Genomic DNA, 25,711 nt, shown 5'->3' on the forward strand with positions numbered 1-25,711 from the left:
TTAAAGAAGTAATTATATAAAAACACCTGCCATCCCCCCCCCCCGACCCAAGGGTCAGCAGTAAGTTTTCGGACTTACAGTGTTGAGATCAGGGGTTGGATTTCTCATAATGAACAGACAACAGCGTACTGTGTAGCTTTGCGCAAAAGAAAACGAAATACGAAACTATTTAATAAAGCATTATTTGAAAGTAAAACATTGGTTTTTGGCACAATAAAAAGTATAATTGTATATCATAATTTACAGCCATCTAGTTTCTATAAACATTTCACCATCATCAGAACTATTGTTGTTCTCAATACACTAGTAAAATGTGCCTTAAAAAGAGATAACTGGGGTACTCGTACCCTGGACGGAAGTTATGTAAATTTATGATTAATGAAAGGTTATCCTAGGACAGGAAAAATTGTTTCCTTTATATATAGTTAAAAAACAGCAACAATTCTAAACGCCCATAAAAACAGCAAAATAAAATGTGAAACTGTAAACTTCCATGTATCTCCTCATAGGTCCAACAAATTTTCATATAACATTTGCTGAAGATCTATTTATAAACCGCAAGAAAATTCATAAAATACTGCAGAATTGAAAATTTTTGTGCATTTTCCCATTAATCTCCATAATAATTTTAGTGAAATTCCATCTACATCCTGCGAAGTATTTGCATGAACATATAATAGATAGTACTGGTGTATTTATACAGATGGCACCGGTGCATTATATCTGCGTATGACATATTCATGACGTCATATCTGCACCCTGAGAATTGAGAAAAAATAAAGTTTTCTCTGAAGGTAAATAGAGGCGAAACGGGAAAATCGTGACCCCTATTGCAAATATACATGCATACAGGACAAAAATTTCGCGAAGGTGGGGTTGCACGTCGCGTAACAAAAACTTTCTTTCTGTATCATATAAGCGAAATTTCATTATAGTATGATTGTAAAGTTGGTTTGTAATTGTGTTTTCTATTGAGGAGACAAAAATGAGGGAATTATTCGTTGAAGAGAAAAATGCAATGTTCTTCTCATGTAATGATAAAGAAAAGACGCAAACAACGTTTTCACTCACTATTTTCCCTAGTTCTCTTGTACAATCCTTTCTAGAAAGTGCGGTACTTCGTTAAAACCTAAGTTCGATATCCACAAAACTGAAGTAACAGGTAACAACTGTCTCACAAACAATGCGAACGTATTAAAATGAATAATAAAAGCAACCTGATGGTACAACCTTTCAATGAAAACTTAACAGATGACATAAAATGTTTGCTTTTAGTAGAAATATGTCGGATTTCTTGTTGAACAAGATTTATAGAACAGGCAATCTACATGGGTGTGTTAACGTCAAATAAAGGTGTATGTATAGTTGTAATTGTTCGTTTATAATATTCTTGAAATATAGGTTCGTAATAAGTAAAAAGTAAACCAAACCCCTTGTGGAGGGTCATGTTATTTAAGCGTTTTTGATACGCTTGTAGCTACGTATTTACTCTAGTGATATAAAGTCACCCTCACAGCATAGCAGATAGTACAGTCAGTATTGATAGGACTAAAGACGTTACAACTCGGGTTCTTGACGAAATGATTAGTGCAATAGCAAACAACAAAATAAACCCAAATCTTGCATCAAGATCACTGATGAAGCTCAGGTGCTCAGTGCCTGATGGCAGTAAGTGAGGACATTTCATTCTTATCTACAAATTAAATTTGGAGTTAATTACCTGCACTCTTTGATGTGAAGTACCCTATGTTGTGAAAAAGCAAATAAAACTAGTTGCTGATAAAATCTGGGTTTCTACCAGATGCCCGGGTTGGCCAGGTGTTTAGGGTGCTCGACCTGCAACCTGAGAGTTGCGAGTTCGAATCCCCGTCATACTGAAGATGCTTGCCTTTTCAGCCGTGGGGGCGTTATTATGTGACGGTCATTTCCACTATTCGTTGGTAAAATAGTAGCCCAAAATTTGGCAGTGGGTGGTGATGACTAGCTTCCTTCTCTCTAGCCTTACACTGCTAAATTAGGGACGTCTAGCGCAGATAGCCTTTGTGTAGCTTTGCGCGAAATTTAAAAAAAAAACATTTACCAGACCGTAGAAGTCAAGTATTAATTCCAAGTGATGAGTTATAGTATGTTATAGATGGTGATTCCTTCTTGCATTGTATTCCGTGTTTGCGTATCATAATGTTTGAGGTCCTATGTTAACAACGTCAGACGGAAATATAGAAATACGATCCTTGTTTTTGATAGCTATGAATATGGTCTTTCAATAAAGGACAGGAGCTTAGCTCCTTTATAAGTAGCAAGTTTGTCTTCATTTACATTTTCCTTGGGTGTGATACCACGTCATGGGTTTGTAGTATAAGCAAATGAGTGGCACTATAAAAAGCAAGAGCAAACCATATGAGCACTTCATAAACCAGATACAAATATTTTAATCACACCGAGTTGTAATGAGCTGGTTGCAGCAGGAGAGAAGTCATTGGTCTGCTAATGTAGTGGCAAGCCTAGAGAAGTTGTAGAATTGACCCATGCGAACTTTGTATTTCATGCTCCTGTCCCCGTAAAAGTAAAAAAAAAAAAGTATTAAAAATTCATTGTCAATTTTGGCTTTTCTTGGGGTGGGCGCCATAGATACGAGCTATCTTCAGACAAGTTGAGTTCAATTATTGCTTATTTAGAGGGTCTGATGGTTAGGACGCACGACTCGCAATATTAGAGTTCGGTAATCGAATATATTCACTTTTTAAACCATGAGTTAGAGGAGTCCAAGCGTTGGTGATTGGTGGTGTTTACTGGATACAATTTCATTTTTCTAAATTAGGGACGGTTAGTGCAAGTAGCCCTCGAGACAAAAATATTTCTATAGCCATAAACTTTTTTCACCGACACCAGGATCTCTACTATCATAATGTGCAAATATACTGTCAGGTCAAGGAATGAAAAAGGACAGCTGTCAAAAGGCCCTTCACACCTGTATTATAGTTCCATAAGTGGGCCCGGCATGGCCAAGAGTGTTAAGGCGTGCGATTCGTAATCTCAGGGTTGCGAGTTCGCATCCCGGTCGCGCCAAACATGCTCGCCCTCCCAGCCGTGGGGGCGTTATAATGTTACGGTCAATCCCACTATTCGTTGGTACAAGAGTTGGCGGTGGGTGGTGATGACTAGCTGCCTTCCCTCTAGTCTTACACTGCTAAATTAGGGACGGCTAGCACAGATAGCCCTCGAGTAGCTTTGTGCAAAATTCCAAAACAAAAACAAAAAAAAAAGTTCCATAAGTAGATACATTTATGCTATTAGTTGAGACACACCCACTGCCGCTGTGCAGCGTTTTGAACAGCTTTTTTCACTTGATAGGTTTGATCAATTTTGGTTTCACTCACTTTGTATTTATTTCTTACCTTTTACGTTTTGTAAAATTCAAAGTTTTCATCATTAAATGGTCCGGCATGGCCAGATGGTTAAGGCACTCGATTCGTAATCCGAGGGTTGCGGGTTTAAATCCTCGTCGTACCAAACATGCTTGCCCTTTCAGCCGTAGGGGCGTTATAATGTGACAGTCAGTTCTACTATGCGTTGGAAAAAGAGTGACCCAAGAGTTGGCGGTGGGTGGTGATGACTAGCTGCCTTCCCTTCAATCTTACACTGCCATTGTGTAGCTTTGCGCTAAACGACAACATAAAGTAAACATTAAAATATTTTTAAAAACTTTTAATGATGACTGGTTTGGTTTGAATTTCGCACAAAGCTACAAGGGCTATCTGCGCTATGTCAACCATGCGAAGTAGAACCTCGGATCTTAGCGCAGTGGCAAAAGATGATGAAGGTGGTATTTAGTGCAAAGCTCCACAATAGGAGTTGGATCCAAAGCTTTAGCATTGTAAGTCCGAAAATTTAGGGCTGGCTCACCAAGAGACTACTTTATGTACACGTATAATGCTATACAATAAAACAAGAAAGCAAAGCATAAACATTATAAACTCTTTACACAACAGTGGTATGATCATCCGAGATAAAAATTATGATGACAGAAGAAAGTACAAAATAAAATCCAGTTTTACTTGTTTATTACTGTCATTCAATTTTTTTTATTATAGAAGCAGCCAAGACCCCTAATAATGATTTGGTTGTTGTGAATTCGCGCAAAGCTACATGTGGTCTGTCTGCGCTAGCCGCCCCTAATTTAACAGTGAAAGACTAGAGGGTAGGTAGCTAGTTAACACCGCCAACTCTTAGGCTACGCTTTTATCAAACGGTTAGAGCAATTGACCGTCACATTAAAACGCTCCCACAGTTGAAAGGGCGAGCATGTTCGGTGATGAGAATAAGAATCCGCAACCCACAGATTTGAGTCGAGCACCCTGACCGCCAGACCTCCTGAACATGAGTCTACCATAATGACTGTTGTCATGATCCCTAAACAATGAGTGTACCGTAATGACTCTGTGCCAGACCTCCTGAACAATAAGTTACTTTTATTAGTGTTGTCAGGCCTCTTAAATAATCTGTGTGCTATAATGACTGCTTCTATGATCCCTAAACAATGGGTGTGCTGTAATGATTGTTGCTATGATCTCTAAACAATGAGTGTACTGTAATGATTGTTGCTATGATCCTTAAAGAATGAATGTACTGTAATGATTGTTGTCACGATCCCTAAACAATGGGTGTACTGTAATTACTGTTGCTATGATCCCCAAACAATGAGTGTACTGTAATGATTGTTGCTATGATCTCTAAACAATGACTGTACTGTAATGATTGTTGCTATGATCCCTAAACAATGAATGTACTGTAATGACTGTTGTCACGATCCCTAAACAATGAGTGTACTGTAATAATTGTTGTCACGATCCCTAAACAATGAATGTACTGTAATGATTGTTGTCACGATCCCTAAACAATGGGTGTACTGTAATTACTGTTGCTATGATCCCCAAACAATGAGTGTACTGTAATGATTGTTGTCACGATCCCTAAACAATGAATGTACTGTAATGACTGTTGTCAGGCTTCTTAAATAATCTGTGTGCTATAATGACTGCTTCTATGATCCCTAAACAATGGGTGTACTGTACTGACTGTTGCTATGATCCCTAAACAATGAGTGTACTGTAATGATTGTTGTCACGATCCCTAAACAATGAATGTACTGTAATGATTGTTGTCACGATCCCTAAACAATGGGTGTACTGTAATTACTGTTGCTATGATCCCCAAACAATGGGTGTACTGTAATGATTGTTGCTATGATCTCTAAACAATGAGTGTACTGTAATGATTGTTGCTATGATCCCTAAACAATGAATGTACTGTAATGATTGTTGTCACGATCCCTAAACAATGAGTGTACTGTAATGATTGTGGTCACAATCCCTAAACAATTAGTGTATTGTAATGATTGTTGCATTAATTCACTGATGATAGTGTTTTATGTTAAGTTTATTGCCAGTTGCGTGATTAAAATAAATAGTTCATGAATATTATAACTGTCATAATTAATGTATCGTAAGTACCTGTAAGTAAGATGAGAATTATTTGTACTGTCTGCTGCGAGATTGGAAAAACAAACAAACTTTTAATAGAGTTATCAAACTTATACCACAAGGTTGTTATGGATTGCTTTGTTAAGTTGATGATGTGTAAAAACGTTGCGTGCAATTCGCTTTTTCGAGTACGTTAGAAAACGAAAGAACGAAGCATATGTCATTACCACTAGAATATATTTTTGCAGCTAAAGGTAGTCGGTGATAATTGTAACACGTAGTAAATATAACCACTCATCATGGATGAAACTTTAGTTATATTGCTCGCACAGTTGTCTTCAATTCGCGACACTTAAATTCCAGGTTTGATCCTGCCGTAACACTCCAGAAGATAATCTGTTTAGCAACTTTGTGGTTAACAGAAAAGGTTACCGACTTAATGTCATCCTATCGTGTTAAAAGGATGTCATTCGCTGCTGTTTGTTTGAAAATGTGTTTTTCATACTCAAAAGCAGATCAGAATTGTCATCAAAACTGGTGCGTATTGATCGCATACTTTTAAGAAACAAACAGATAGTAACTTAACATAAATTATAAACTGAACACTTGTAAACTACTATAATTTCGTGTTGTTTTTGCACCAGCTTGTACTTTGAAGCTGAGAAAAAGGTTTAAAACTAAATATAAAACTATTATCAGAAGTGTTAGATAACTACACGAAAACGTGTGTTGCCTCACATTCTTTTACAAGAGAATTTAACTTTACGAAATTCAACAGTAGAGAACCGAGACATTATTAGTTCTGAAGGCTGTTTAAAATGGTAAAACAGTAGCAACTTTACGGGAAGGAACTGTAACTTAGCCCGCTAGAAGTTTAGAAAATACGCAAAGAAAAGCTCGGTGTTTGAAATCATTTGCCACGAATTCGTGATGACTTTATTCCATCTAATGTAACCTGCGAAGCATGTTGGTACCTCGGATAGAAACATATATCAAACTCACGAATATTGAGCACTACTTTACTTTCTGTGAAAACCTGTCAGCATTGATGACTGTTTACGATTTTTGTGGATTGATGAGAGATATTTCACATGTGTTACATTTCAAAATTACGACTCGGACAAGAGTGTGGAAAGAACCGAGAAGACGAAGCGGTTGCGATTTCTCTGAATTTGCTGGGAAAGACGTGCATGATGGGATTTTGCCTATAGTTGCATCAACTGACCAAGCTTTAGGAGTATTAATAAAGAATTAAAGAAGGACATGCTTCGTAGAGTAGCAACAGTAAAGCAATCAAAGCTGTCCCCCCCACTCTATGTGTGACTTGCCTGTCTGGTTTTTTCTTGGCAAGGCAGTATATGCTTGAAAGACTTAAGACAGTATCAATATACGTTGAACGGCATCTATATTACAACTAATTGGTTATCACTTACATCAGGATCGTCATTTGAGGTGGGAGGAAGGGCGTTCCTCTTACTTTGGTTTACCTCCCCATATAAAGAGTTGTGAATGACACCATTGATGTGCATTGTATGAACTTGATAAAAGCTCAGTGTGTGTACGTGTTTTATGTTTACAAGTTTAATGTACGAGGCTTACAAAATACATATTTTCATAAAATTATTCACTTGTATACTAGTGATTATAGGGATGAACTTAGGTTATTCTGTTAACTTAGGTTAAACTGATCGTGTACTTACAGTGATCCTCTGTGAAAACTAAAATTCTGTTGTGTTACGTCAAATAATTGATGAATTGTTTTAGTAGCTGTACACAGTGGAAAGAGAGGAAGATAATGTACAGTCAGCGTAAGAACTTACGTTAGAAGGTTAAATACGTATCAGTTGATTAATGTTACTACATATACCTTAGGAAGTTTACCAGTAAAAGTACCACTTTTCTAAAGGACAAGGTTTGGTGTTAACTCGATAAAATCACCATTAGATGTAGTTTTGCGGTTGGATTTATATTTAAAATACCTAGAATTATCGACTTGTAATTGATTGCATAATGCTTACGATTCAAACTTCTAAAGCAGAAGTAACATGACAGTGTGTAATGACATGTTTTGATATTATTTCTTTATATATTAGAAAGAGCGTATAAGCGTCTACTGTACAGTTCCAATAGTCTATATATGTACACATATGGATAATAGCCTGTTTTCAGGAACACACTCCTGAATCAGAAAGGGACTTTTGTGTAGAGACGGACGGTCACCAATTGAAAGGCAGCAGTTAGCACAGATCGATCGCAGCCAAGCCCTGTATGTGTAGTCGTTTAGCGCCAAGGTCTGACAGGAACTCTGTGACATTGTTAGGAGAAACAAAGTAGTGTTAACTGCGAACTACGAGTTCAGTGCCCAGCATGTGGCTTCATCAGATTTCTGGATCTTAAAGTTAGACATGTCTTAAGGAAGAACGTTTCCTCTGATGTGTGAATGTTGTACGAACTAGGATTGAAGGGTGGTTTCCCATCGACAAACATATTACAGAGGTTGGTATCGTTGAGTATATTGTTGTTGTCAATATCTATTCGCCATTGCTTCCTGGAAAGAAGAGCCGAGAACCGATGATCATATTTTTTTCTAATTAGACTTTGGATTAACTTTCCACCTCACAAAAAATATATATATATTTCAGTTTTTGTAAGATATTCGTTTTTATACGCAACTATGTGATAATATTGTGTATCGTGACATATCTCGATTAAGTTTTTATTATTGAAAGAAAGTAAATATAACTTATTAACACATAAACTGTTTAGAAAAAGTAGCAAGTGTTAAGATGTGTGTTTACTGAAATAGTTCGTGAACATGTAGGAACGAAACGTGAACACGTTTACTTTTCAGGCAAGAATGACTGAAATAAACCTATACAATCCTGAAATCATTCACTGTGGAAAAAAGAAGTTATAAACGCTGTCCCTAAATGTTAGTTTTAGGCTAGATATTTTATTGAAAGTGCCAAGTTAAAATTTATCTTTTCAAATTGTTTTTTTCTTTAAATGTTGTCTATAACCATCATTCGCCACCTATCGAGAAGAAAAATAATACAACGTTATTGCATGTCATGTGGGGGACGTTTTGATCTTTCCTGTCGTTTATAAATCATTGTGGGATAACAATTTTATATTGTAATAGATTTGTGAATTTGATCTCTGCGAGTAAGTACTAGAACGCGTTAATTTAATATTTCAAATATTCCAGTTTTTGCGAAATATGTTTTCTTTCTAAAGCACTGTAAAAACAAAATCCAGACAACTACGTACCGTAATTATATAAACAAGCTTCACGTGTATTTCTTCAAACAGCTGTAAATTTGTTTGCAAAAGTACTCAAAACGACTTTTCGCAAAGGAGATATCGACTGTTGTGTGCCCGGCTGACCAGATAGTAAATTTAATATGACGTTTTTTTCGAAAATGGGAACTGAATTTTTTTTCAATTCTCTACAGTAGAGAAGTAATCTTTCGATAGGTTTAATTTCACTTTCTTGAGTGTTTTACATATTGTTTTTTAAATAAAAATAACCTTTTTTTTAAAGCAAAGAAATGATGTAGTTGTCCTGTGTTTTCTTTTGACCGTCTTCCAGTTTTACGTTAGTAGATATGTAACAGACACCAAAGATATCGTAAAATTAATTATATTAGTACATCTATGTCGTTAACATTAATAAATGTTTTTTTTGTTTTTTTTTGTACTGATAATAAACTATCAAAGCTGGAGATAGCGCATTCGGTAATGAATTGTACCTTCGTCTAGACATTCTATTGTTGATAAAATTGTTAATTAACATAAGATAGTATAAGTGATTTAAAATTATACCTTGATAACGTAAGGTAGGTTGGGTGTCTGTTGTTGACGACGTATGAAATGTTCGAACATGATTTCTAAATCAGGATAATAAAGAGCTAACGCCATTGTGCTAATACTGCACGTGTTTATTTTAACGTGGGACATTTAACTTTTACCAATTTCTTTGTACGGTTTTATATACATCCATGCACGTGTGTGTGTGTGATTGCGTGTTCACACTCGTTCTTGGATAAGTGACCAAAACGTTTTTTAGCTTTCGTTATTTTATTCGTATCAAGCCTAAAACATATCATTAAATCAGGTTGAGTTATGAAGCACGTGTTTACGTATATACATTAAGAACAATGCTCAGCTTATAACAAAAGCAGTTGAGTTTACCAGCCAATCATACACAGAAGTATGAATTAACTGCATCGGCTGGAAAATGACGTCATTGCCCAAAGCACTCCGGGCAATACCTTCAATGGCCGGCTAACGAGTGAAGTAACTGTGTTCCATTGGATTTAAAACAATCCCAGTTTAGGAAACTGTAAGATCTTTATTTTAAAAACTAAATACCAGACAAGAGTTTTTGTATTTTGTTTTGTTCCGGTCAATGTTTTCAATTTCTTTGGACATTGTCATTAATACTCAATAATAAAGATTAAAAACAACAAATTCTGGCAATTGACGACCTTGACTGTCTTGCGGTCATTGTCAGTACATGGTAGTTTGATGATAGATAATCTGATTTCTTTGTTCTAAGAGGTATAATGTATGTATATATATCTTATGTAACATTTACTGTTACTGCTATATATTAAATAATATATGTCTTGCGTAACATTTACCGTCACTGTTATATATTAAACAATGTGCATTTTTTATTTCTAGTACTCTCATCCCCAGTGACACAGCAGAATGTCTGCAGACTTACACCGCTAGAAATCGGGTTTTGATACTTGTGGTGGGCAGAGTACAAATAGCATATTGTGTACTTTTGTACTTAACTTCAAACACACTTTTTGAAGTTTCAAAAAACAAATAATAGATGTGTATTGGTATTAAAGTAGAACTTAAGGGCTGACAAACCGATTAACTATCTTATGTATTTTTAAATAACTTTTCAAGTTGAAAGAGAGTAAGTACAATCGTGAAAGGAAAAACTTGTAATCTACTCGTGAACTACAATATCTACAGAAAGCTAAATTTGATTTCTTAGTGGTTTTTTTTGTTGTTTTTTTCGTTTTAGTTCGAAACCATGCAATGGATTCTCTGCGTTTTGTCCACCGCGAGAAATAGAACCCCAGACTTTAGCGTCATAGGTCTTTAAAATTACTGCTGACTCAGCCAGAAAAAAAAGAGTTGTTAAATATATATATATATATTATAATTTACAATATTATATATATTGTATTAATGTTACATTTATTTTCCCAAGTTAATTCATTTTCTTTGTTTTTGTGTTTGGCCGTAAGTCCCTGAAAAAACGAACTAATAATGCAAGACAAAAAAATTACCAATACGTTATCTGTCTTTTCATATCCATCGATGGAACAGTGGTGAGCATAGGAAATTACAGAGCTAAAATTCGTGGTTCGATACCAAAAAAACAAATAAAACAAAAACTCTCTTTTCATTTTGATAATATCAATTTTATGTGTTGCATGGAGCTTAAAAAATGATAAAATATTCGCATTTGTAGTTGTTATTAATACGACAGGTTTAGGCATATTTTACCTTGATCAAGTATAGCGTGTTTCCAGGACGTAAAATTTGCTAGTTTTCAGCATGCATGATAATCCATGTTAAATCTGATCTGGAAGTGGTGTTTTTTTTTTTTTTTACAAATGATAACTTTACTTCAAAATGCTTTTCTATATAATTAAAAAAAATTATGGAAGACGTTTGCAACCATAAAGTGGAATATCTGATTTCTATAAATTGCTCATTACGGAAAACATCACCCGGGAACACTATATCTTTATGTATATAAGGGAAGAAAGAATATTTGGTGATGATAAGGCGCATATTTCTTTCTTTCTAATATTCTCAGAAATTATTAATACTTATAAGCTCAAAATAACACAATGGGCTATTTTTGCTCTGCTCATTACGAGTATCGAAACCTGATTTTTAGCACAAACCATCCCACAAATTTGCCGTCGAGCCACCTGGTGGGCGTCTCTATAATTATATATATCAAAACAAAATATTTGTTTTAAAGCTTAGAATACATGAGACGAGTAATTGGATGCTAAAAAATAATTAGGTTTATTTACGGATTAGTGTTTTATTTCATTCATTGTACTGGGTGTCCAAAAATTAATAAAGTAAAAATAGTGTTCAGTAACTTTATTGCTATTATAGATAACAACAAAAGACGAAACGTGTAGTCGGTTTGTAAGTTTATGTTTTGTTGTAATAAGACTTGTTCTTGTTTCTCTGACGAAAAAACACTTACTGGAAATTTGTATCTACACACACTACAAGAGTTCTTTATTGCTCGGCCAGGTAGTTAAGATACTCGACTCGTAATCCAGGGGTCGAAGGTTCGAATCCCCGTCACACCAAACATTCTCGCCCTTTCAGCCGTGGAGGCGTTATAATGTGACGGACAATCCCACTATTCGTTGGTAAAAAAAGTAGCCCAAAGAGCTGCCTTCCCTCTAGTATTACACTGCTAAATTAGGGACGGCTAACGCAGATAGCCCTCGTGTAGCTTTACGCGAAATTTAAAACAAACAATCTTTATTCCACAACTTCCAGAAACTTCTGGTTTGTTACAAAGAGCTATTTGCCAACAGGATGGAGCACCACCTCACGTTTCTCGAATTGTTAAAATATTTTTTAAACCAAACTTTTCCAGAGCGTTGGATTGATAGTGGAGAACCTATCAAATTACCCACTCGTTCTCTCGATTCAACCTCTTTAGGTTTTCATATATGGGACTTTTTGTAAACAAAGACCATGAAGAACTCAAACATTGGATTCGTGATGCTATCTTATCCATCCATACTGTTGTGTTGGAAGATGTTTAATCAGAATTTAAATTAATTATAGCGAATGATGGACCACATAGAAGTCCATTAATTATTAAACCTGAAACTTACAAACCTACTACTTGTATTTACATTCAATTTTTGTTGTTATTCAACTTTATTTCGGTATATTCATTTTCGAACTTTATTATATTCACTCAGTATTTGACAGACAAAATCTTGTTAATTGTAAACAGAATTAAAATTGCGTTTTCAGATTTTTTTTTTTATGTGTGAAACATTTCGCTGGGGTCCGCGGCTCGTACAACGGTAGCTCTACGGATTTACAACGCTAAAGTCTGGGGCTCTATTCCACTCGGTGGACTCAGCAGATCGCCTGATGTAGCTTTGCTATAAGAAACACATTCATGATTGGGATATAGTCTGTAGTTGATAGATCAAAAAAAAGGCATGTGGTGGAAATGGTAATCGACAATGAGGAAACAAGAACCTCAAAGGATATTTGTAAACGAGTGGAATTACGTGTACTTAAAGGCTTACTAAATTTATAATCAACCATCATTATGTACCATTAAGATTTCTCAAAGTCAAACAATAAGGATAATGTAACTGGTAACAAGCACTGTGTTTTGTTTTGCCTTTATAGTTACATGTTCTTTATAATTAGGAAAGAGTGAAAAGGACTAAAAAAACCTCGTTTCTCGCGCCCTCTGGGAAATCTGCTTGATAATACGAAATTTGGGTTGGCATGAGGCGGCACCTTGTAATGGTCGACTGATTGTCTCAGTTATGTTTGAACCTGACTTAAACGACTTCGCTACTGACGGAACAGTTACACTTTCAAGATTAATCAAAATTCGTAATGTTCGTGTTTCCTAGGTACAGAAACATTGCGTGGTTCCAATTTTACGTTTGGAAAGTGATAAACTAGTTTGGTTTTACCCACATCTACGCAGGAAACCAAGTTTTACGTTGAGATCTTTTTTATCATAATTCAGTCAACATCTATTATTTTATTGACTTGCACAGTGGCCATTATATTTTCGATTATCAATGCACCGTGAAAGGTACCCACTAATGAACGAGAAACAACGCCCTTTCCAGGAGGCGTTACAACGAAATGTCTGGCTTAAGACAGAGAGAAGGCGCAGTAATTAATCACGGTAAATTACTCAGAATTTTATTATTACAACTCGAGAATTTTACAGCTCTTTTAAAGATTGTAGTTGATTCAGTATCACGTGTTGTAGCGTGCGTGTCCAACAGATAGATAAATTAACCTTGTAGACATTTTTGAATATCCTTGAAAAAAAACATATAATTAATTTTCCACGTGAATTTAGTGACAAATAAGTTGCATAGCTTGGCTGAAATCTGAAGCTGAACAGCATGGATTACCAAAATATTCCTAACTTATCAAGTAATGACACGTAGATAGTGGTTTGGTTTGTTTGAAATTATGCCCAAAGCTACACACCACGAGTATCGAAACCCAGTTTTTAGGCTTGTATGTCACAGGGTTGGGCTTAACTACTGTCAGGTGATTACGTAAATATTCTCAATCCCAAATACAGTGTGGATTGATTTCCCGGATAATCATGCAGAGTTTATATGTAGTTTATATTAAAAATGCACAATAAAACAAACGTATCTACCATTTCATCCAGTGTTAGATAATTAGAGTAACGAGTTTATTATTTAATGTAGGTGACAAACGAGTTAAACAGTCGTATGAAACAAACCAGAAACATTTTACACTGAAACGTGATTCGTTTACGAAGCACGTGCTCTCCATACAGACGAAATAAGCATTTTTTTGTAAGTGAATTGTGTTTGTTTGAATTTCGCGCAAAGAAACACGAGGATTATCTGCATTAGCTGTCCCTAACTTAGCAGTGAAAAACTAGAGATAAGGCAGCTAGTCATCACCACCCACCGTCAACTCTTGGGCTACTCTTTTACCAACGAATAGAGGGATTGACCCTCACATTATAACGACTGAAAGAGCGAGAATGTTTGGGGTAACGGGGATTCGAACACGCGACCCTCGCCTTACGAGTCGCATACCTTAACCACCTGGCCAGGGAAGTATAATCCCCAAATCTGTTCAACTTTATAATAACGTTAACCTGTCTTTGTGAGAAACCTTCCATAAAGCAATCCGACAAGGTAATTTACAATCAGATACCTAACTATATATGCATGCGTATATGTAATATTATATTTCAGAATGTCAGATCTATAATAGCCGACATTTTTTCATAATTTATTGGATAATAAAAATATTTCTTAATAAGATACGGAATGAGGGTCAGCTGTTTTTTCGTAGCACGTGATCACCAATGTCTCAACATTTGTATAGAACTAATTTTTTTTTTTTTAATTACGTAAAGCTGCCTGGAAACCAGTATACATAATTACAGATAAGGTAAACTACCGTGAACTACAGAGAATATTACTGTTGTTTTATTTGTATAAAGTTTCCGTTTTACGTATTTATTCATCAGGAGCACATGTTCCGTGACTGGCTTTATTTGAAAAATATATGTATTTTTGACTATTAAGAACAAAGCACTTTTTGTTTGTAGTTAAGCGGGACAACGGTAAGTATTCGGATTTACAACGCTAAAATCAGAGGTTCAGTTCCTCTCTATGGACATAGCAGATAGCTCGATGTGGTTTTGCAATAAGAAAAGCACACAGTTAAGCACAAAGTTACATAATGGGCTGTTTGTGATTTGCCCACCAACGATATCGAAATCCAATTTTTAGCGTTATACGCCTTCGGACTTGCCGCTAAGGAACATTTTTAAAAATAGCATGTTTGTTAGCATTATACCCGACTGTAAGTATCGTTGGTTCTAAACCTATAATTTTTTTTTTTTTTTTACTACAAGGCTGTTAGTTGGTATGCTTGTGACTATTGCAAAGCCACACAACAAACTTTCTGGGCTCTGTCCATTTCAGGGAATTTTAACCCCTGATTTTAGGGTTCTCAATACGTAAACTTAACATTTAACCATGAGGGAAAAAAGGCAGTTAAAAACACAAACTTGAGGCTGAATGGTCAATAATGGGAATTTAACACTCCTACGAAAAGTGGGGCCTAATAGGCCCCAGAGCAACTTGAAAGGTTATTAATATTAGGCTAATAATTTTGTATTGAAATGAAATTGCCATTTAAATCCATTAATGAATGGATTAACGAGATTCCCACTGTCTCTATCTACTATCTAGCGAAACCACAGCCAGGGGGACGGGTTTGGTGAAATCAGGACTAGAAACGTCTTTTTGTAGGAGTGTTAAATTTCGCAAAAATATAACAACAAACTTTTATATGAATGTTAAAAGTATATGATTTTCAGTAGTGAAAATATTGTACCATAGAGTCAATAAAGTTTAGGTAGTTTTTGTGCTAATATCTCCTGATAATATAAATGTATCTCACAACGGCTGGTATGGGTATAAAAACATTTATTAATAATCAGTGAACAATGCTTCGACCTTCCTAATTCATCTTCAGGTTAACAAAGAATTTCCAACTGATAGTTGCCCTGCACATATCTTAGAGACGAGAGCACAAACGACTACGAGATTGTAGAGGGCGTTGCAGTTGGATGTTAGGTTATTAATTAGTGCAGGTATAAATTGTTTGTTTTTTAATGTCGCGCAAAGCTACTCGAGGGCTATCTGCGCTAACCGTCCCTAATTTAGTAGTGTGAGACTAGAGGGAAGGCAACTAGTCATCACCACCCACCGCCAACTCTTGGGCTACTCTTTTACCAACGAATAGTGGGATTGACTGTAACATTATAACGTTCCCATGGCTGAAAGGGCGAGCATGTTTGGTGTGACGGGGATGTGAACCCGCGACCCTCGGGTTACGAGTCGAGTGCCTTAACCAACTGGCCATGCCGGGCTCACACGTTTGAACTTGAATACTTTTGATCAAGAGGATGTGAGAGGGCAAGTTAAATGTGAGAACACAAAACAAAACGAAATATTTAAGGAAATAAGACATGTTTATGTCTGTTTGAATTTCGCGTAAAGCTACACGAGGGCTATCTGCGCTAGCCGTCCCTAATTTAGCACTGTAAGACTAGAGGGAAGGCAGCTAGTCATCACCACCCTCTCTTTTACTAACGAATAGTGGAATTCACCGTAACATAATAACGTCCCCACGGCTGAAAGGGGCGAGCATGTTTAGTGTGACGGGGATTCGAACCCGCTTCAGCTTACTACTCGAGCATTTTAACCACCTGGCCATGCCGAACCTCATTGTTTATAGATAAACAATATACATGTTTTGATTTTTTATACACTAGGTTTGCCACGAAACTAGACAAAATTGGAAAAGCCGGGCAATAAGTAAAGAAATGGGTAAATACATTCTAGCAAAATTTTGATTCTGCGCCTTTATAGTTGCGTGGATCATTGACATTCAGATTAAGGCTGCGTAATCTGAGGGTCATCTTGCTCGCCCTCCCATATAACTGTTTATATCATTGACATAGTTTTGCTTAGTCACTATTTATTACTTTATCAAATGATAATTCTCTGATTCATCATATCTGATGATAGGTTAGGTGAAGTATTGAAAAAAAAGTGCAACATTTTATAGTTCATCATAAATTTACAGATTTTTATAACGTTATTCAGATAAAGTATATTCTTAAGTTTTTATTTAATTCTTTAGTCAGATTAGTATGTGTGTTTTCTCAGAGCAAAGCTAAATCGGGATCTCTGTTGAGTTCACCGAGTGGCATCGAACCTCTGATTTACAATCCAACGTTGCTTCATTGAGTAAAATTATGAGAAAAAAAATATCTCTAAAGATCTTCCAGCACAAGAATAACCAAAATAACAACGAAAATTTTATATTTCTATAGAACATAAAATAATTACAGGTTGAAATTTACGTTCCTACACTCAATTACAGAACCCCCTTCAAACATGTGGTCAGCTATCGGTCAGTAACCCTTTCTTTCTTTGTGAACCTGACGATGGCCGAAGAAGGTCGAAACGTTGTTCGCTCTTCTGCATAGTGCTTTCTCTATCCATACCAGCCGTTTTTAAATAAGCAATTTTCTCGTCATCAAGAAATTTACTTATGTTCTAGGTCTATTAAATAGAGTTTTCCTACGAGTTTTGAGGTTACTAATTAATAATTTCTAGCACGTTTCAGTTGAAATGTGCCTTTGTTTATTTCCCTCGATTGAAGCACTTCAGGTCTTCGTATCGTATTTGAATTTGTCCTCAGATTTCTTTTAAGTTAGTTACTGGCATGGCTCGTAGTTTTTTGTTCATTTTAGTGCTTTGGCAGTCGAGTTTCCAATAATGCTATAAAATCGAACATGATGTTTACATTAGATCTAAGGTCATTTTTTAAACAATAAATGACCTTTCAATGTTTCTAGCATTTGAGTCTTAGTTAAATGCATCGTATAAAGACTATAAACATGTATTTAACATTACGTTCATTTACCACAGAACTAATTGGAAGGATGACTGACAGAATTATTGCTTTCTGCATAGGTTATTAAAGAAAGTAGGCGAATATAAAAGTGACTTTTATGGTCTTTGATTTGCTATCGAAGCGTATAACACTAAATTTTTACAACGGCCCCTTTTTTGTGCACAAGGTAACAAATATAGGGGAAATTAAAGTATTTCAGCGTTCCAGTTATAAAATGGCAACAAAGTGCAGTTTTATCTGTTACAGTCTAATAAAACTTTTTAACTGTGTATTGAATACACTGGACAATACAACAGGAAGGATAATGGAAAAAGAAATTGCTTACGAACATTGAATAATTTATATATTAAAATGCTTTTAAGCAGTATAATCTTAACAAATAAGCGCCTTTAAGCTGTTGTATAATCAGCACTGTTATATGTTATAATACATTGATTTTGTTATTGTTTTTGCGGCCAATACGTGTTTGTTTCTGACTGAAACAAAATGTATCTTTTTGTGGTTAATTAGAAAATATGTGCTTTTTTTTGTGTAATACCAAATAATGTTTTATGTTTTTTTTTAAGAATTATATCTGTGTGTACTTTATAGCAAAGCGACATCTGCTGTGTCCACCGACGGGAATCAAACCCCAGACTTTAGCTTTGTGAATCCGTAGATTACTGTTGTTGTCCCCTCCAGTGGTACAGCGTTATGTCTACGGATTTACAACACTAGAAACAGAGTTTCGATGCTCGTGGGTAACAGAGCACAACATATAACCCATTGTGTTTCTTTGTGCGGCCTGGCATGGCCAAGCGCGTAAGACGTGCGACTCGTAATCCGAGGGTCGCGGGTTCGCGCCCGCTTCGAGCTAAACATGCTCGCCCTCCCAGCCGTGGGGGCGTATAATGTGACGGTCAATCCCACTACTCGTGAGTTGGCGGTGGGTGGTGATGACTAGCTGCCTTCCCTCTAGTCTTACACTGCTAAATTAGGGACGGCTAGCACAGATAGCCCTCGAGTAGCTTTGTGCGAAATTCCAAAACCGTGTTTCTTTGTGTCTAACTCCAAACAAACTTACCACTGTCCCACAGGAGGGCATTTAAGAAGTAACAAAATCAGTATCATTTCTGTCAGCATAAGCTACTGGCATAAATTCTTTCTTTTATAACTGATCCCTCATAATGCAACACTATTGTATGAGACACTTTACTTTCCGGGCCGAGCACGGCTCACTGGTTTACGTTTGGTGTTGCAAAAACACATTTGACTCCACGCCAGTTGGTTATACAAGGGTTGAAAACGGTTGTTGTTGGTTAACTGTTTTCCCTCTAGTTTCTCAGTTCAAAATTATGGACGGTAATGTGCAATAACTTCTTGTGCAACTTTACAGGAAATTCTGAAAGAAATAAACAAAGTTCATATTCTATAGAAAGGTCGAGCATGTTTGGTGTGATGGGGATTCGAACCCGAGATCCTCAGATTACGAGTTTAGTGCCGTAACCACATGGCCATGCCGGGCTCGTACTGTGCGTCTGAAAGTGTTCACAATAGTGTATATGTAAATTATTACGTTTTTCAATTATGTATGTAAATACGTTATACAATATTAATTTCGCTTCATGATTCATGTGCAAAAAGCTATTGATTTCTTGTAGTTTTACGCCTATTTATTTCTTCTGTGTTTTTACACCTCTTAATATCTTGTAGTATTTCTAAAAAATGATAGATGGCGCTACAGTAAATAGAAATATTAAAATTACTATAAGATGTGCATGGTTCTTACCCTTGCTTTGTTTGTTTTACATTGAGGAGTTTGATGTGTCTATTAATACATTATGAAAATATATATATATATATATATATATATTAAAGTATAACGTAAAACAAGATATATATTATTGGCAGAGTGATTAGTTTATATCATAAATCACTATCATATCACAAATTACTACTGTCATTATCAGTAGAGGCCCGGCATGGTCAGGTGGTTAATGCGTTCGACTCGTAATCTGAGGGTCGCAGGTTCGAATTCCCGTTACACCAAACGTGCTCGCCCTTTCAGCTGTGGGAGCATTACAAAGTGACAGTCAATCCCATTATTCATTGGTAAAAGAGTAGCCCAAGAGTTGACGGTGGGTGGCAATGACTAGTTGCCTTCCCTTTAGTCTAACACTGCTAAATTAGGGGCGGCTAGTGCAAATAGCCCTTGAGTAGCTTTGCGCGAAATTCAAAAAAAAATCAGTAGATAGATAAAAATAAAAGTTAAGACACGCATGAATCGAATATATTTAACAAAAACATTGGCTAAAATGTAAATCAGGATGTGTATCGAAGGGTCTGAGGCTCAAGACAAGATATTGCTAAATACAATCCGCATACTCAACTGTGAGTGAGTTATATACATATTTACGATTAATTTTGTTATTGAAAGAGCCTGCCGTAGGTTTTGTGACGGTAGGGGTCCTACATAGAAGAGTGGTTAGGACGCTCGACGCGCCCTCTGAGGGTCACGAGTTCAAATCCCTGTCCCACCAAACATGTTCGCTCTTTAAACCGTGGGGATGTTATAATGTGACAGTCAATACACTATTCGTTGGTAATATGGAATCGCAAACTTGCATGTATCTCTGCATGGACCCAACAAATCTACAAATGTAAATTGGTGAGGATCCAACAAGGGAAGATGAGTTACTGGTAAGGAAACGTCCATGAAAAGCCCAAAACGGAAAGTGCACAAGCGACAGTTTGTATGTATGAACCTTAATAGTTGTTTTGACGAAGATCCGTTGATACTCTGTAAAGTAGTTACATGGATATACAACAGACAGTCCTTTTATATTTGTACAGATATATGAGTTATGACATATGAAATATCGCGTGGTTATAAAGTAGTTACAATTTGCAAAAGTGTTTATATGTCATTTAAATATGTATGTCATTCGTATGTAATTATTATATTTTTCACGAAGATCTATACAAAGGTAATTTTGTTTGTCTGTTACTAAATTCTGAATAATAGGCTAGAGGGACAACATGTAGTAAAGTGGGGACATCGCCAGATTTGGTCCATTGTTTACTGACCTTCTCGTGGCATTTGAATCTCACTCTTATAACGCACCCAAAGTGCAAAAGCGTTTTTGTTGCAAGGAGCCGCGAACTCTGAATCCATATATTTGAAGCTTGAACAACCTAGTTAGTAAGCCACCCGTGACTTAAAAGAACGACCCTCATTATGGCACGTGATATGAAAGCAAGGCATGGTTCATGCACATAGTTTTATTCCCCACATTGGCTTAACGACAATCTGAGTGTTTTCAACATTAAATATCTCGTTTCGATACCCACGGTAAGCAGAGCACAAATAGTCCACTGAGTATCTGATTGCTTAGCAAAAAACAAGCTAATAAATAAAGTATTTTACAGGTATTATGTGTTGTATTACTGCCTACAAGCAAGTGTTTTAAGTATTACTGAAACGTGATAAAGCTTACAGAATAACACCTTCTTGATGAAGAGGAACCCACTTGAAGTAAAAACGTATTCTCAAGACGACTGGTATGGGTAATAAAACTTTAATTAAAATAAAGTACAAAACAACGTTTCGACCTTCTTAGGTCATCTTCAGGTTAACAAAGAGAGGGTAGAAACGTTGTTCTGTACTTCATTTTAATTACGGTTTTAATACCCGTACTAACAGTCTTGAGTGTACATGAATAACACCTTAATCAGTGATGACGAGAAAACCCACTTGTAGAGAAAGATATTTTCGTAAAAACGGCTGGTTTAGGTTGAGCAAAATTTTATGTAGAGAAGCGAACAACGTTTTGACTTTCTTCGGTCATCGTCAGGTTCACAAAGAAAGAAAGAGGTAACTGACCGATAGCTGACCACATGTATGAAGAACACCTTGTGCAAAACTGAATTTGAACACAGATATTATTATCATATCGTGTAAAATATACCTGAAATAATTCGTTTGATTGGAAATTAGAATACAGTTTTAGCACACACACACAAAATTCGCTTGCTCGTCTAGTCGAAAAATGTGTTAAATAATTTCTAATTTCAGACAATGAAACATGTGCAAACTGGCTCTTACACATGCAATTAGTGAGTGCACTTTCTTTGGATTCTTCTTTCACTTAAGTACGAAGCTACAAAATAGACTATTTGGGTTGTGTCTACCGCAGGTATCGAGCCTCAGATTTTACCAGGGCAACTAAAACCATTTAAGATGTAATATCAAAGACTAGTGAATGAGTCATTTAAGATGTAATATCAAAGACTAGTGAATGAGTCATTTAAGATGTAATATCAAAGACTAGTGAATGAGTCATTTAAGATGTAATATAAAAGACTAGTGAATGAGTCATTTAAGATGTAATATTAAAGACTAGTGAATGAGTCATTTCCCGGTGTAAGTATACAAAGGTATTGAAGATATGAAATGCAAACCGCGTTAATAAAAAGTAGTTAACTCGTTTAAGAGAATATTCAAAGTTTTTTCGCTTTCACTGTGTGGCTTTTATCGATTGATAAAAACAGTTTCGTGACACACTCAAGGGGAGCTTTTTGTATGCAGAATACATCAGGTGTGCTGTTTCTCTATTCGCATATCAAGCTATGTTGGAGAATTTACATACCGTATGTCAACCACTACCTAGTAAGTTATTTTATCGACGTTAGACAACCACGTGCATGCGAAAGGACTAGAAGATGTACATGTACACGTTTATAAATAAATGCATATCTCATAGTTGTTTATGAGCCTTTAAGTTCTATACAGTATAACCAAATAGGTATACAGCACGTGTAAGGCCAGGAGTTTCTATTGGTTAGTGCGTGTCACATGGTCAATGATTCAACTTCATGACCTGGTGTTGTACACGCTTCACACTCTTGCTTGTGGGCGCATTATAAGAGTAACAGTCAGTTTCGCTATTCGATTAAAAGTAACCGTATAGTCGGCGAGTGCTGCTGACTGGTTGTAGTCCATCTGTTCCGATTAAAAATTCTAGAAACGGCTATGCCTGAGCTCTGTAGTCTCTGATCTGATTGCTGTTGAGCGAAGTGTTATTCGCTTTAGAAACACTATGCTAACATCGTTAGGTTGGGCCCGGCATGGCCAAGCGTGTTAAGGCGTGCGACTCGTAATCTGAGGGTCGCGGGTTCGCATCCCCATCGCGCAAAACATGCTCGCCCTTTCAGCCGTGGGGGCGTTATAATGTTCGATCAATCCTAATATTCGTTGGTAAAAGAGTAGCCAAAGAGCTGGCGGTGGGTGGTGGTGACTAGCTGCCTTCCCTCTAGTCTTACCCTGCTAAATTAGGGACGGCTAGCACAGATAGCCCTCGAGTAGCTTTGTGCGAAATTCGAAAAGAAACAAAAATCGTTAGGTCGGTTGTTTTATATCAAGTGATCTCGAGGGATTATAACGCTAAAATAGCCCATTGTGTGACTTTCCACTTAACAACAACACAAACGGTTTTTACCGGTCAGTCGTTTTTGTTATGATCTAAATACAGCAACACGTCAGTCAATTGTGTATTACAGATTCTAATTTACACCACATGACCAAAGTTATGTGGACATCCCTTCTAATTAGTGGTTTAGACTATTTCAGCCACACCCATTGCTAACAGATGCATAAAATCAAGTATACAACCATGCAATCTCCAGAGACAAACATTGGCAGTAGAATGGGTCGCACTGAAAAACTCAATAACTTTCAACATGGCGCTGTTAAAGGATGCCACCTTTCCAACAAGTCAGTTCGTCCAATTTCTGCTCTGTTAGAGCTGACCCGGTCAACTGTAAGTGCTGTTATTGTAAAATTGAAACGTTTAAAAGCAATAACAGCTCAGCCACGAAGCGGTAGGCCACACAAGTTCACAGAACGAGACCGCAAAGTGCTGAAGCGCGTAGCGCGTAAAAATCGTCTGTCCACAGTTGCAACACTAACAAACTAGTTTCAAACTGCCTCTGAAGCAATGCAGCACGTGAACTGTTGGTCAGGAGCTTCATGAAATGGGTTTTTATAGCGGAGCAGCCGCACACAAGCCTAAGATCACCATGCGCAATACAAAGTGTCGGCTAGAGTGGCGTAAAGCACACCGCCATTGGACTCCGGAGCAGTGGAAATGCGTTATCTGGAGTGATGAATCATTCTTCACCATCTGGCAGTCTGGTGGACGAATCTAGGTTTGGCGGATGCCAAAAAAACGCTACCTGCCTGAATGAATAGTGCCAACTGTAAAGTTTTGTGGAGGAGGAATAGTGGTCTGGGGCTCTTTTTCATGGTTTTGGTTAGGCTCTTTAGTTCCAGTGAAGGGAAATCTTAATGCTACAACATGCAATGACATTATAGAGAATTGTGTTCTTCCAACTTTGTGGCAACTGTTTGGGGAAGGCCCTTTTTTGTTTCAACAACATAATGCTCCCGTGCACAAAGCGACGTCCATAAAGACATGGTTTGCCGAGATTGGTGTGGAAGAACTTGACTGGTTTGCACATGGCCTTGACCTCAAACCCATCAAACACCTTTGGAATGAACTGGAACGCTAACTGCAAGCCAGGCCTTCTTGCCCAAAATCAGTATCTGACCTCACTATTGCTCTTGTAGCTGAATAGGAGAAGCCATGTTCCAAATTCTAGTGAAACGACTTCCCAGAAGAGTGGAGGCTGTTATAGCAGCAAATGGGTGGAATCAACTCCACATCAATGTCCACGGTTTTGGAATGAACGTTCAACAAAGAGTAGCCCAAGAGTTGCCGGTGGGCGGTGATGACAAGCTGCCTTCCCTCTAGTCTTAGCCTGCTAAATTATGGACAGATAGTACAGATAGCCCTCGTGTAGCTCTGCACGAAATTCAAAACAAACCAAACTAACTACTTGACCAAGTTTATTTTATTGATCAATAATTAGATTTCTTAATACACGTATAGCATAAAAAAATTTCTGGCGTTTTTCTTAATATTTTTATCAGTTATTACTTTTTCCTCTGTAAGTTATTTTTATGGACTGGGCGCGGTCCAGTCGTTGATATTTTATGATGAAACGTTGTTTTTCTAAGCGAAACTAAGTTTTGTTTTAAGTATTTAAAAAAATTAAAATTAGCTAGGTGATATTCCCGCTTTAATTAGTTTTGTGCGATTTTTTTTTTATTGTGTGAGCAGTAAGGGTTACAAGGGTTTGTTTGCTGTTTACCGTAAAGTTATGCAATGGGCTATCTATGCTGTGCCCACCATGGGTAACAATATCCGAATTTTAGCATTATAAGCCGACAAATTTGGGGGTTAATTTAGAATAGTAATTTTAAACATGCAGTGTGCGTTATGATAAAATGAACCCATGATACTGACCTCTCAAGTTTAAGGCACACACACACAGATATATATTTATATAGACAGTCTCTTGTAGTGTAAAATTCCTTCTTCATATTTGCTCTACTCTCGGTATATAGATAAAAAACAAATTAAATATTTCATACAATCAACACAAAAAATTATAAATCATTTCCTGGGATTTGGTTTGAATTTCGCGCAAAGCAACTCCAGGGCTATCTGCGCTAGCTGTCCCTAATTTAACGTTGTAAGACTAGAGGAAAGGCAGCTAGTTATCACCACTACGTTTTGCCAACAAATAGTGGGATTAATCGTAACATTATAACGCTCCCACGGCTGAAAGGACGAGCATGTTTGGTGTGACGGGGAATCGAACCCGCGACTCTCGGATTACGAGTCGAGTGCCTTAACAACCTGGTCATGCCGGGTCATTTCATTGGGACGTACGTTCCGCTACTGAAGCTAATTATTCTGCACGTTCTTTCTATTTTTTATATGTTTTTTAATCACATGCATCAGTAATATTTCATAATAGATTTGCGACACTTATTTTTTATTATTTTACAACAAGAAACGTGGCGCTGTAAGAAAGAATGTTAATTGTCTTACGTTGTATCGATAACGTTGCGT

At 36.7% G+C, this 25,711-nt stretch overlaps 1 protein-coding gene across 1 annotated transcript in view; it reads left to right on the plus strand.

Moving 5' to 3' along the window:
• The first annotated feature begins 7,699 nt into the window (after positions 1 to 7,699).
• The window catches only part of LOC143231916 (semaphorin-2A-like), a 165,348-nt gene continuing 147,336 nt past the window's right edge, over positions 7,700 to 25,711 (plus strand). The window contains exon 1 of the mRNA XM_076466747.1: positions 7,700 to 7,976. The gene's annotated coding sequence lies outside the window, so the exon portion shown is untranslated. The remainder of the gene's footprint in view (positions 7,977 to 25,711) is intronic.

The sequence above is a fragment of the Tachypleus tridentatus genome, chromosome 11, assembly GCF_004210375.1.
Source record: "Tachypleus tridentatus isolate NWPU-2018 chromosome 11, ASM421037v1, whole genome shotgun sequence".
NCBI classification, from domain to species: Eukaryota; Metazoa; Arthropoda; class Merostomata; order Xiphosura; family Limulidae; genus Tachypleus; species Tachypleus tridentatus.